This window comes from Lycorma delicatula, chromosome 2, assembly GCF_047948215.1.
Source record: "Lycorma delicatula isolate Av1 chromosome 2, ASM4794821v1, whole genome shotgun sequence".
Taxonomy (NCBI): Eukaryota; Metazoa; Arthropoda; class Insecta; order Hemiptera; family Fulgoridae; genus Lycorma; species Lycorma delicatula.
The window spans coordinates 63,392,737-63,405,408 of record NC_134456.1 but is presented as its reverse complement, the minus strand read 5'-3'; positions in this window follow the sequence as shown (position 1 = coordinate 63,405,408).

The following is a 12,672-nucleotide window of genomic DNA, read 5'->3' as shown; positions in this document are numbered from 1 at the left end:
CCTTTCAAAAATATTTTTTACTTCTTACAAGAGAAGAATTCTTTTATAAGTACAGCAGGCTAATGATTCTAACCTGTTGCCATTTTTTTTTAATACATTTATTTTTAATAATAATAACAGATTACAATCCAAACCTTTGAACATTTTCCTAACAGTCATTAGGTCATCAGGTCACTATACTAACATTAAAGAAATTTTATTGTTAAAAGGTATAGGTACAGGTAGGATTTTACAAATATACTTTTAACTTCAGATAATATCATAGAAATTAATTTTTTTTATACCTGCCACCACCCTTTTTAAAATGTAAATTACTTTATAGATATTTTCCGTTTTAGCAAAATACCCTTTGTCTTATCCTCTCTTCTCAGAAAAATATATTTAAGAAAATTTAATACAAATAGGTTGGAAAATATATTTTATATTCAAATTCTGACTCAAATTAACGGTATTTTTACACCGTTCATTAATTTCAATATTTAATTGCCAGGAACTGTAAAATTTAATTTTTACCTCTGACGCTGGCACAATATATATATATATATATATATATATATATATATATATATATAATAGATAACTTTATATACAGTTCTGTTATTAACAGAAGGTTTATATGTATCTGAAATCTTATCTCTCCATAATAAAAATTTACTAGAAAAACAGAAAAGTAGGAAAGAAGAATTTTTGTGGAAAATCTTCCCACCTACAAAAACCGAAGAAGGCTAGAAAATACACCCCAATAAAAAAGTATATGAACAAACTAAAACATTTTCTAAAGCAATGAAAAGAAAAATCCTTCAATTTTACCGTCACCTTTATAAAACTAAAAATACTAGATCAACAAAGAAAATATTTGATCATTTTTTAAACAAAAAAATTAGAACTAAAATGGTTTGCAAAAACCTCTAAAAATTTAAAAGAAATGTAGATAACCTCATATTAAAAATTTTAAAAAATTAAGAAAAATTATCAAAAATATTAAAGTATTCCGGAACAAATCTCTCCCAAATAAAAGAAGGAGCAAAATGGACACAATAAAAAAAAGAAAGACACTCAGATAAAATGAAAACAATGTGGGAAAGCAATAAGAGAAAAAAGTAAGCTAAATGAAAGTTGGTATGCGGTTCTTTAGCTGGCCAAGTCGAGAGAGAAAAAAAGTTATTTACATCATAATTTTATTTTATTTAATTCGTTATAAGTAAATAATTACCTGTAATAATGTATAATAACTGTAATTACTAATTTTCAAAATGGGGGAAAAAGGATAAAAAAAATGTAAGAAAAAAATTAATTAAAATTAAAAAACCTATTATATATTATAGACTTAGTATAGAATTTATAAATATAATTTCATGAAAAGTTTTGTTTGATTCTATTGAAGGATAGCAACTGCAGACGAAACAGTAATATCTATTTAATGGAAATATGGTAATTACTTTTTTGACATTTTGATTGGTTATTGACGCTTTGCGTTCACACAATTAACATGGTCGGTCGAAATGTAAATATTATTAATTGGCCAATTACTGGAAATAATCAATTTTCCTGAATTAAAATACACAACGGCCGATTGTCATTTAATCACTCAATCATATTTTGGACGTGGCTTCATTTTTTTCCATTTTTGGTTCTTCCCCGGTTATATTTGAATAAACTAAAAAGGGTAACTCTGTTTTTAAACCCTATATATACATACGTATACATATATATATATATGTAGATAATACGGTTGAACGCGTTGTTAATATTGCGGTTTATATCCAAGTCTGTAACCATATTATAATATACTGCAGACTCTACGTCTAGTATAATAGTATAATTAATTATCTCGCTAACTATGTTTTGCTGCATATAACATCTGCATTCACTCCCTTACATCTTATGCATGCATATCTGGAGAAGTTTCTTATATCTAGAGCAGCCTACATATGTCTTTAAATAAAATTTATAAGAACACTTTTTTTAGTTTTCAATTTTAAATTAATTATTTTAAAAAATTATTTATAAATTTTTCTGTCAAAATTAAAAATTATACTTGGTATGTTATATATCTTTACCGATGGGTTTGAATCATAATTACTAGTTCAAAATTACGATTAAAAATCGTTATCTTTTTTAAAAGACAACGAGTTTAAAGAGTTATCTTTTTAATTCCAAATCATGTTTCTGTTACGTATGAAATTTCATTTAAGGCTGAAATGTTTCAACAAACTGAAGAAAAGATAAACTTTTTGATTACTCTTTAATCTAATCGGCTTTACACCTATGTGAAACCGATTAGATTCTAAAATACCTATTAACAACCAAAAAGGTAATTTCTTTTTCATTCCTCTTACCCAATTTGGGTGCTTTTAGATCACTGGTTTTACAATCTTCAACTATTTTTCATGAAATACTTATTTCAGTCAAGAGTGGTAGTTAATATTATTTTTTCTTTATATCTACTATGTCCATTTCATTAAACCGAGTATAAAAAATGTATAATAATTGGGGAATACACCATTTTTCTACCGTCAATGCAGTATCTAAAAAACAACACCTTACAAAATAACTTAATCTTACTTTACGTTCTGTTTTAAAAATCCTTTTTATATAAATACAGAGTGAGTCAAAACTATACGGCAATCTCTCGAAAGCCGATTCTATAGCTAAAAATAGGAAAAAAAGTTCATATAAACATAGGCCCGAAAACGCTTTGTTACTAAGTAACGGCTAGCGAAAGATTTCGTCTGGATTTCGGTTCCCGCGAGAATATTAAAACTTCCTGAAATTCTGGTAAGGTAAATTAAGGGGTCCGTTTTGTAGTTTTCATGGTTTTTAACCTGAAAATATTTTTTTAAAAATGGGTCCCGGAACTGTATCTCCATTAGTTTTAAAGATATCTGACGTAAAACACAAAACTGAGGGTAAAAAGTAACACGTTTTTGGGTTTAACGTAAGAAAACTTTGTTAAATGGTTAATTAAGTTGTATTTTTTCAATTAGAAATGTAGAAAATCTAATTCGAAAAGATTAATTTAAATTACTTAAGAAAAAATTAAATACAAGATATTGAAATTTATCTTTATTAAAAAACAAAACAGACTGAACCGTGAAAAAAATTTTAACAGCATGAAATAAATAATTTTGTCCGTCGGTAGGAAATAACAGCTGAACATTTATTTACTGCTTTTTTATCAGAATCAATAACTTGTTTTCATAGATTGGCAATATCAACTGATCAACGATTAACTTTTTGAAACGGTGTATGAATAATCTTGATGGTGGTTTTTGTATCATATTAAGGTATCTGTATACAATTCACAAAAAGGTTTTTACAAAATTTAGTAAAATTTTCTTCAATAATGAGAGAACGTAAATATGTATACATTTGAACGGACATGATATTAATTTATGGTAAAATTAACAAGAATGCTTCGTCTGCAGTTCAAGAATATCGTGATACTTATTCACATTGAAGAGCACCCAATCGCAAAGGATTTTATTCTGAGGAGAGACGACTTAGAGAAACCGGCAGTTGTAACCAAAACGAGTACATACTGATCGTCGAAGATGCACGAGAAACCATAATAATGAACAAGCATTAAGAAATTATCACCAACTTCAAGCACCAGATGGGTATCACGGCATTTAAATATTTCACAGTCAAGCGTATGGCAAACACTTCATGAGGCACAGTTGTACCCGTTCCATGTAACACGGGTGCAAGACTTACTACCGCAAGATCATAATAAACGGAAGATATTCTGCCGACGGTTAACTAGAAATTGGGCACGAAATCGCGATCTCCTTCGTTGTATTTGGTAACTAATGAATCATACTTCATAAGAAATGGAATAGTAAATTTTCGTAACACCCATATTTGGGGGAATAAAACCCACTTGAGACTGCGACAAGACATTTCCAGCGTACATTTTCAATTAATGTACGGTTTGGTGTTCTAGGTGATAATTTGATTGGTCCATTTTTCTTACCAAGGAGGCTTACAGGTGAAACACTTAATTTTTTGGAAACATACCTGCCCACACTCTTGGAAGATATTTCTTATGAAAATAAGTTAGAGATGTGGTTCATGCACGACGGGGCACCTCCTCATTTTTCTAATAATGTAAAGGTTCATTTAAATAACACATACGGTAGACAATGGATAGGTCGAAATGGACCATGGAAATGGCCACCATGATCTCACGACCTTACTCCATCAGATGTTTTTGTATGTGGTTGGATGAAGTCAACTGTTTATTCAAAACGGATTAACACACAAGAGGAACTAAGGAATCGCATAGTAGAAGCTGCAGAAACTATTAAGAATATTCCCAACATTATGAGACGCGCTAGACATAACGACTGAAAATTAAAGAATGGTAAGAATCAACCGGTCAGAATTTCTAGCACCAAACGTTATTATTAGACTGAAAAGATGGAACTGGGATCGTCTAGTAGAAGGTTTTATAAATACTTTCATTTTTACATAACTTTTCAGTGTAATAATAATAGAGTTTTCAATAAACTATTTCTTTAATCCCTTTAAAAATTTATGTTAATAAAAGCATTACTGACTTCAATTTTATAATTAATACTTTCGTTTTCTAATGTAGTCGTTCCTCTACATTGCAGTGCTAGATTAAGAGTAAGAAGTAGAAACTACTGCATAAGTTTTTTTCTCAGCTAATCAAATCGAACATAGTTTATTTTTAATCTTAATACAAATCTGACTGAAATAGGCATTAACTAAAAAATAAACATTAACCGTGTTACTGTTAGTTTAATAATTCCTAAAGGTCGAAGGCAAAGACGCCGGCCACCGTGGCGCGAGCGAAAAAAAGGTCAAGAATAATTAAAATATTAGTTATTAGGAACTTAATCGGGCATATTTTTTGAGTACTTTTTCACATTTCGTACGACTCGTGTTAATTAAGATTAAAAATACACAAAGAAAGGGAGAATTTTCATTACTTTCTTCTTTATCTATTTAAAAATAGATTTTATTAGTCAAATCAAATCGCTTAGAATAAACAGGAATGAATAATAAAATAGGACAGTAGTTGGTTTTTTTATTTTACACTTTTATTAAACTTCAAATTCAACAGCAAAGATATAACGTAAATATTACGAGTAGAATACGAGCAGTTTAAGTTTGTAATATTCATTCCACTTCCAATATGATTTTGGCTTCTTTTTTTTATCTTTGGAAAAGCACTTCGGCGAATACGAAGTACTTTTGTTCATTAATATGTACCTCGTCCGGTGGTAATACATGGGGTTTCAACGAAAACTCAACTATTATAAGTAAGCGGACTGGATAGCTCTTACAATGAAATAGTATACTTACTTAATTTTCAGTTTATACGTTTTCAATTTTTATAATTGAAAACTATAACATTGAAATTCTATTTTAAAATAGTAGCTTCATTTCCGGTATACGGTAATACTAACGTTATTACATTACGAGTATATGGAGGTAACATTTCGATAATTAAAAGTTAAATAATAATAACACCATTAATAATAATTCAAACACCTGGGTAATTAGCAAATAAACTATTATAATGATACAGAATGAGAAACAAATATAAAAAAACCAAAGAAAAGTGGTCGATAATAAAACTAATCTGCACCTCGTTTATATTATATATTAAAGCAAACAGATTTTATATGTTAATATTAATTAAATACATATAGAACCGAGCACTTTTATTTTATAAATTACGTGATACGAAGCAATATCATCCTCGATCGAAAATAACCCGTTAGAATTCAAAGAATAAAATACAACCAGAGCATATATTTTGGGTTTAAACCTTCAGTTAGAGGCAATATCTAGTTACACAGTTATGTAACGTTATCTAAGCCGTACTGTATTGCGTTATTTATGCCATGAGAAGGTTATGAAAATACTCACAGACTATTATACTGTTTTAGGAAAGTGTAATGTCAATAATATTTATTATTCTTATTTTGCCCTTTTATATTCATACACATATATAAATATGTATATATAGAGAGAGATTTAAGGAAAATATTTGGAGTGTTAATTTTGGTTGTACGCAGATTTGAAAATTGTACTTTCATTAATTTTTGAATTAATTACTTTGTTTTAGTAATTTTATTTGTACGAAATTTTAAGTTAAATTTTACAAATGCATTTAAAATAATAAATAATGTTAAAAAAGTACAAATAAAATATATTCTTAAAACTATTAATAACTTAAAAATGCCATTAAATACACCCTTTGAAATAAGTGCAGACCTATACATAATTCAGTAGTTTATAGGATCAAATGTAGCAATTGCGGTTACTTTATTATAGATCAAACTTAATTTTATTATAAGATTCCGACAACTAGACAAATTTTGGGGTAATTAATAAACAAGATCTATCAAACATTGCTAGCTCCTTAATTAACAAAACAACAATGTAGAGACAGTGGAATTATTAGAAAATTCTATATTAATGTACAAGAACATAAATAAGGAAACTAGTATATGAATAGCTCGAACAAATTTATTATATTGAAAAAAAGAATGGTCGAGTTGAATAATTCTCCTTACTTTGATGGGGACTTACCCCATTACATCAAAAATATTATTTTCATAACACACACACACACACACACACACACACATATATATATATATATATATATATATATATAGGTCATATTACCTAATTTCAACTTTTTATATTAACGATGTTCGGTGATATGAAAAATAAATGAAATTCGTTAACATCACCATTTCTTCTTTTGAAATATTCATTACATTAAAATTTCAGCTCAATCATTAAGATTTTTATAAAGATTACAAAATTATAATTTTACAACCTGTAAATTTTTTGAAAATCTTTTATTTGATATTAATGTTTGAATACTTTATCGTAGACATCGCTTTAAAAATTGGTAATCACATTAAAAAAAATTTTAGAGAGATCATTATAATCGAAGGAGGTTTCACTTGAGACACCTTTTTATGGTATTAAAAAAATATAATGTGGTATGCAGGCCAAGCACATTTATTTTAATGAAATAAACTTTTTCGAAAAAAATTAAAGAAAATGAATTTTATTAAGCGTGGCCTTTTGGTATTAATATATAAATAATCCATTCAATAGTTTTCACTTACCAACAATCTTTAATAATAATGTTCGAGCGTTTTCGGATTATTAATCCATCCTCAGGAACAATGATGTGTCATACATTACAATTATTTACTTCACATATCAATAATTATTTAATGAAATTGAATTTTATAAATATAACAATTGATCGTCAAAAGGTAAAATAAATTTAACGTACATGTCAGTATGTCTCAATTGCTATCTAACTTTATTTTACCTTTTGACGATCAATTGTTATATTTATATTTTTATAAAATTCAATTTAATGATATGTGAAGTAAATAATAAATAATATATAACACATCATTGTTCCTGAGAATGGATTAATAAACCGAAAGTGCTCGAACATTATTATTAAACATTGTTGGTAAGTGGAAACTATTATATAAAAAATTAAACAAGTTGAAGGAGTTATAAATATCAATAACTTACTTAAAGAAGTTATTTTTATATTAATATATCAAAATACCCATAAAAGTTTTAATTATCTAGTTTCACCATTCATTTCTTCAAAAATGGTTAGTTGCCCAATACTAAACAATGAAGAAGAGAAGTTTATTGTGTAAAAATATACTCATCTTTTGTTTCACGAGTTCAGTTTCTAAATATTTTAGCGTTTGGTATACTTAAGAGTTATTTAAGCCGATCAACGATGATCGCACATTATTATGATGAAACAGGCTATTTTTCAAGGAAAAAGTATCAAAAGTAAAAATATTTTGAAGAAGACCCCATACGCTGGCCATATACTTAAAAAAGAAAAACAAACCGAATTTTTGGGATTTAAAAATTACAAAAAAAAATTTATACTTTATTTTTTTATAATAAATGAAAAAATAAATAAATTTTCACACACACACACACACACACACACACAAACTAATATCACGAACGTATAAAATTCAAGATCTTTTTGCATTTTATTTGCATGTTGCAAATAATTGTCACATTTATTACTGCTGAAACAGGCCACGAAACACCAGAAATGTGTTGTGGTAAGCTGACTCCCAGTTGGCGGTGAAACATTTAATTAAGAGACCCCCTGTTAAGGCGGTGTACTACAATATCAAATAGAAGTTGTACTAAGGGTATGAAGGGATATGGAAACCATGGTGGTAAAACGTAGACAAAAGGGGCGGGTGGGAAAAGGGAACTCTACTGAAATCAATCACAAACGTCACGCGATCGGTCGACCTCTCGTAAAGTAACTCTGCTGTACGACGAGCGTAAGCAAGCGGTATTAGCAGTCCCTAGTCAAAAGTCACTGTTTTATACGTACATGTCACCGAGCTAAAACCAAAAAAAACATTTTTATTCAAATCATTATTAATATAGTATTCTAGAAAGCTTACGATTTTTTTATCTTTAGAGGCCTAAACAATTCTTCTTCTTCCTAGAAAAAATAATGAAATAGATAATTTCAAACATTAAAGTAGTTTTCTATCATTTCAGATTATCAAATGATTCAAAGTAAAATGTGAAACTAAAACAAAATAGGAGGAATAAAAATGGCAAAATTTACTTTATTGATTTAAAATTTTGCATATACTTTTCAATGGATTCTGTATTTATATTATTTCTTCACTAATATTTTAATTCAATCTCTAGTTCATTATAAATATTAAGAATCTTATTAAATCACACAGGGTTTTCGTATTCAATTAAATTCAGAATATAAACAAATCTTACACGCATTTAATTTTACCAAGTAAACTATCTACATCAGAAGCAATGTCTGATCAACCGTTTTCCTGTCCTTTCCTTCAGCTACTCATCCTCGGGTAGATACCACAGTAAAATTGTTAGCTGTTCATCAGATGCTTATTTGTGACAAGTTTCTAGAAACTGGTTGAGCTGCTGAACGATCGATCGATTGGGGCTCAATGTGTAGCAACTTAGTCTTAGAATAATGAACTAAAAACTGTAAAAGGAATCAATCATAGAAGAATAAAAAACATAAAATATGCTGAGTAATTAAAATTAGTACTGATTTTAAATATCGATGAAAATTTTTAATCTCTAATTAAAAATTATTTAGTCACATATTGCGAAATTTCATAGCTATTTTAAGGATGAAAGTGTGAACTTTTATTTGTAATGAGTATATACGAATAAGCAAAGAATTTAATAAATATTTTGAATCGTTTAATAGTGCTAAAGAGTTAAATGTATAAGAAAAAAGTATAACTTAAATAATACATACAAATTTTTCATTATACGTTTAATGTATAAGAAAATAATTCGAAACTATATAATTCATTAAGTAGGAATATCTAAAACATGATGAAAAAATGCGTGTAAAAATATACACAAATTTTTGTATACAAAAAGAAATACAAGTATTTTTATCCTAAAGCAAATATTTTCTTTAGTCAGCTTAACATAACAAAGAAGAGGAAGAGGAAGGCGACTTTTGGGCAGGTGACTTTAGAGTAATTAACTCAGCGTCAAATAATGGGCAGGCAGGAGTAGATTTCGTGATGAACAAGAAGATAGGGAGGAGAGTGGAGTATTTCAAGACGGATAGCGATAGATTTTAAGGATAAAATCAAAACCTAAACCGACAACGATTGTTAACGTCTATATGCCTACAAGCGCCCATGATGATGATAAGGTAGAGTGTGTATACGAAGAGATTGATGAAGCAATTAAACACGTAAAAGGAGATGAAAATTTAATAATAGTTGGAGATTGGAATGCAAGCATTGGAAAAGGCAAGGAAGGAAATATAGTGGGTGAATACGGGCTGGGCAAAAGGAATGAAAGAGGGGACCGACTTATAGAGTTTTGCACGAAGTATAATTTAGTAATTGCCAACACCCAATTTAAAAATCATAATAGAAGAGTATACACTTGGAAAAAGCCAGGCGATACTGCAAGGTATCAGATAGATTATATAATGGTTAAGCAAAGATTTAGAAATCAACTCGTTGACTGCAAAACTTACCCTGGAGCAGACATTGATAGCGACCATAATTTGGTGATAATGAAATGTAGATTGGGGTTTAAAAACCTTAAGAAAAGGTGTCAGATGAATCGGTGGGATTTTGAGAAGCTTGAGGAAGAGGAGGTAAAGAAGATTTTTGAGGAGGACATCGCAAGAGGTCTGAGTAAAAAAGATAAGGTAGAACATGTAGAAGAGGAATGGGAGAATGTTAAAAAGGAAATTCTTAAATCAGCAGAATCAAACTTAGGCGGAATAAAGAGAACTGGTAGAAACCTTGGGTTTCAGACGATATATTGCAGCTGATGGATGAACGTAGAAAATATAAGAATGCTAGTGATGAAGAAAGTAAAAGGAACTATCGGCAATTAAGAAATGCTATAAACAGGAAGTGCAAACTGGCGAAAGAAGAGTGGATTAAAGAAAAGTATTCAGAAGTGGAAAGAAAAATGAACATTGGTAAAATAGACGGAGCATACAGGAAAGTTAAGGAAAATTTTGGGGTACATAAATTAAAATCTAATAATGTGTTAAACAAAGATGGAACACCAATATATAATACGAAAGGTAAAGTCGATAGATGGGTGGAATATATTGAAGAGTTATACGGAGGAAATGAATTAGAAAATGGTGTTATAGAGGAAGAAGAGGAAGTTGAGGAGGATGAAATGGGAGAAACAATACTGAGATCTGAATTTAAGAGAGCATTAAACGATTTAAGTGGCAGAAAGGCTCCTGGAATAGACGGAATATCTGTAGAATTACTGCGCAGTGCAGGTGAGGAAGCGATTGATAGATTATACAAAGTGGTGTGTAATATTTATGAAAAAGGGGAATTTCCGTCAGACTTCAAAAAAATTGTTATAGTCATGATACCAAAGAAAGCAGGGGCAGATAAATGTGAAGAATACAGAACAATTAGTTTAACTAGTCATGCATCAAAAATCTTAACTAGAATTCTATACAGAAGAATTGAGAGGAGAGTGGAGGAAGTGTTAGGAGACGACCAATTTGGTTTCAGGAAAGGTATAGGGACAAGGGAAGCAATTTTAGGCCTCAGATTAATAGTAGAAGGAAGACTAAAGAAAAACAAACCAACGTACTTGGCGTTTATAGACCTAGAAAAGGCATTCGATAACGTAGACTGGAATAAAATGTTCAGCATTTTAAAAAAATTAGGGTTAAAATACAGAGATAGAAGAACAATTGCTAACACGTACAGGAACCAAACAGCAACAGTAACAATTGAAGAACATAAGAAAGAAGCCGTATAATAAAGGGAGTCCGACAAGGATGTTCCCTGTCTCCGTTACTTTCTAATCTTTACATGGAACTAGCAGTTAATGATGTTAAAGAACAATTTAGATTCGGAGTAACAGTAGAAGGTGAAAAGATAAAAATGCTTCGATTTGCTGATGATATAGTAATTCTAGCCGAGAATAAAAAGGATTTAGAAGAAACAATGAACGGCATAGATGAAGTCCTACGCAAGAACTATCGCATGAAAATAAACAAGAACAAAACAAAAGTAATGAAATGTAGTAGAAATAACAAAGATGGACCACTAAATGTGAAAATAGGAGGAGAAAAGATTATGGAGGTAGAAGAATTTTGTTATTTGGGAAGTAGAATTACTAAAGATGGACGAAGCAGGAGCGATATAAAATGCCGAATAGCACAAGCTAAACGAGCCTTCAGTGAGAAATATAATTTGTTTACATCAAAAATTAATTTAAATGACAGGAAATGATTTTTGAAAGTGTATGTTTGGAGTGTTGCTTTATATGGAAGTGAAACTTGGACGATCGGCGTATCTGAGAAGAAAAGATTAGAAGCTTTTGAAATGTGGTGCTATAGGAGTATGTTAAAAATCAGATGGGTGGATAAAGTGACAAATGAAGAGGTATTGCGGCAAATAGATGAAGAAAGAAGTATTTGGAAAAATAGAGTTAAAAGAAGAGACAGACTTATAGGCCACATACTAAGGCATCCTGGAATAGTCGCTTTAATATTGGAAGGACAGGTAGAAGGGAAACATTGTGTAGGCAGGCCACGTTTGGTATATGTAAAAAAAATTGTTGGGGATGTAGGATGTAGAGGGTATACTGAAATGAAACGACTAGCACTAGATAGGGAATCTTGGAGAGCTGCATCAAACCAGTCAAATGACTGAAGACAAAAAAAAAACATAACAAAATTATTATAATAAAATATACCAAAATAACCATCCTGTTTTAATAATGTGATATAATATTATTATATCATGATATAATAGTATAAGAACTGAAATAACAATTCAAAGCTGTCGTCACTGTTTAGATTATCCTTAGAATCACAACTAACAAATTCGCATATGCGTCAGACCTGTGAGATAATTGGCATATCTGTACTATCATATTTTGAAACACGTGGACCGATTCGATGAAATTTTTAAAACGTTCATTGAGTAAATTCTGGATCTAATCTTGAACTTGATCGTATATTTTATTACTTCTTTGTGCGAAATAAAGGAAGTATTGTAATCATCGAAAAATTTCAGTTTTCAGATTTCAACGGAAATATCCATTTTAACCATCCCTGAATCCATTTTGACAAGGTGGGCGTGACAT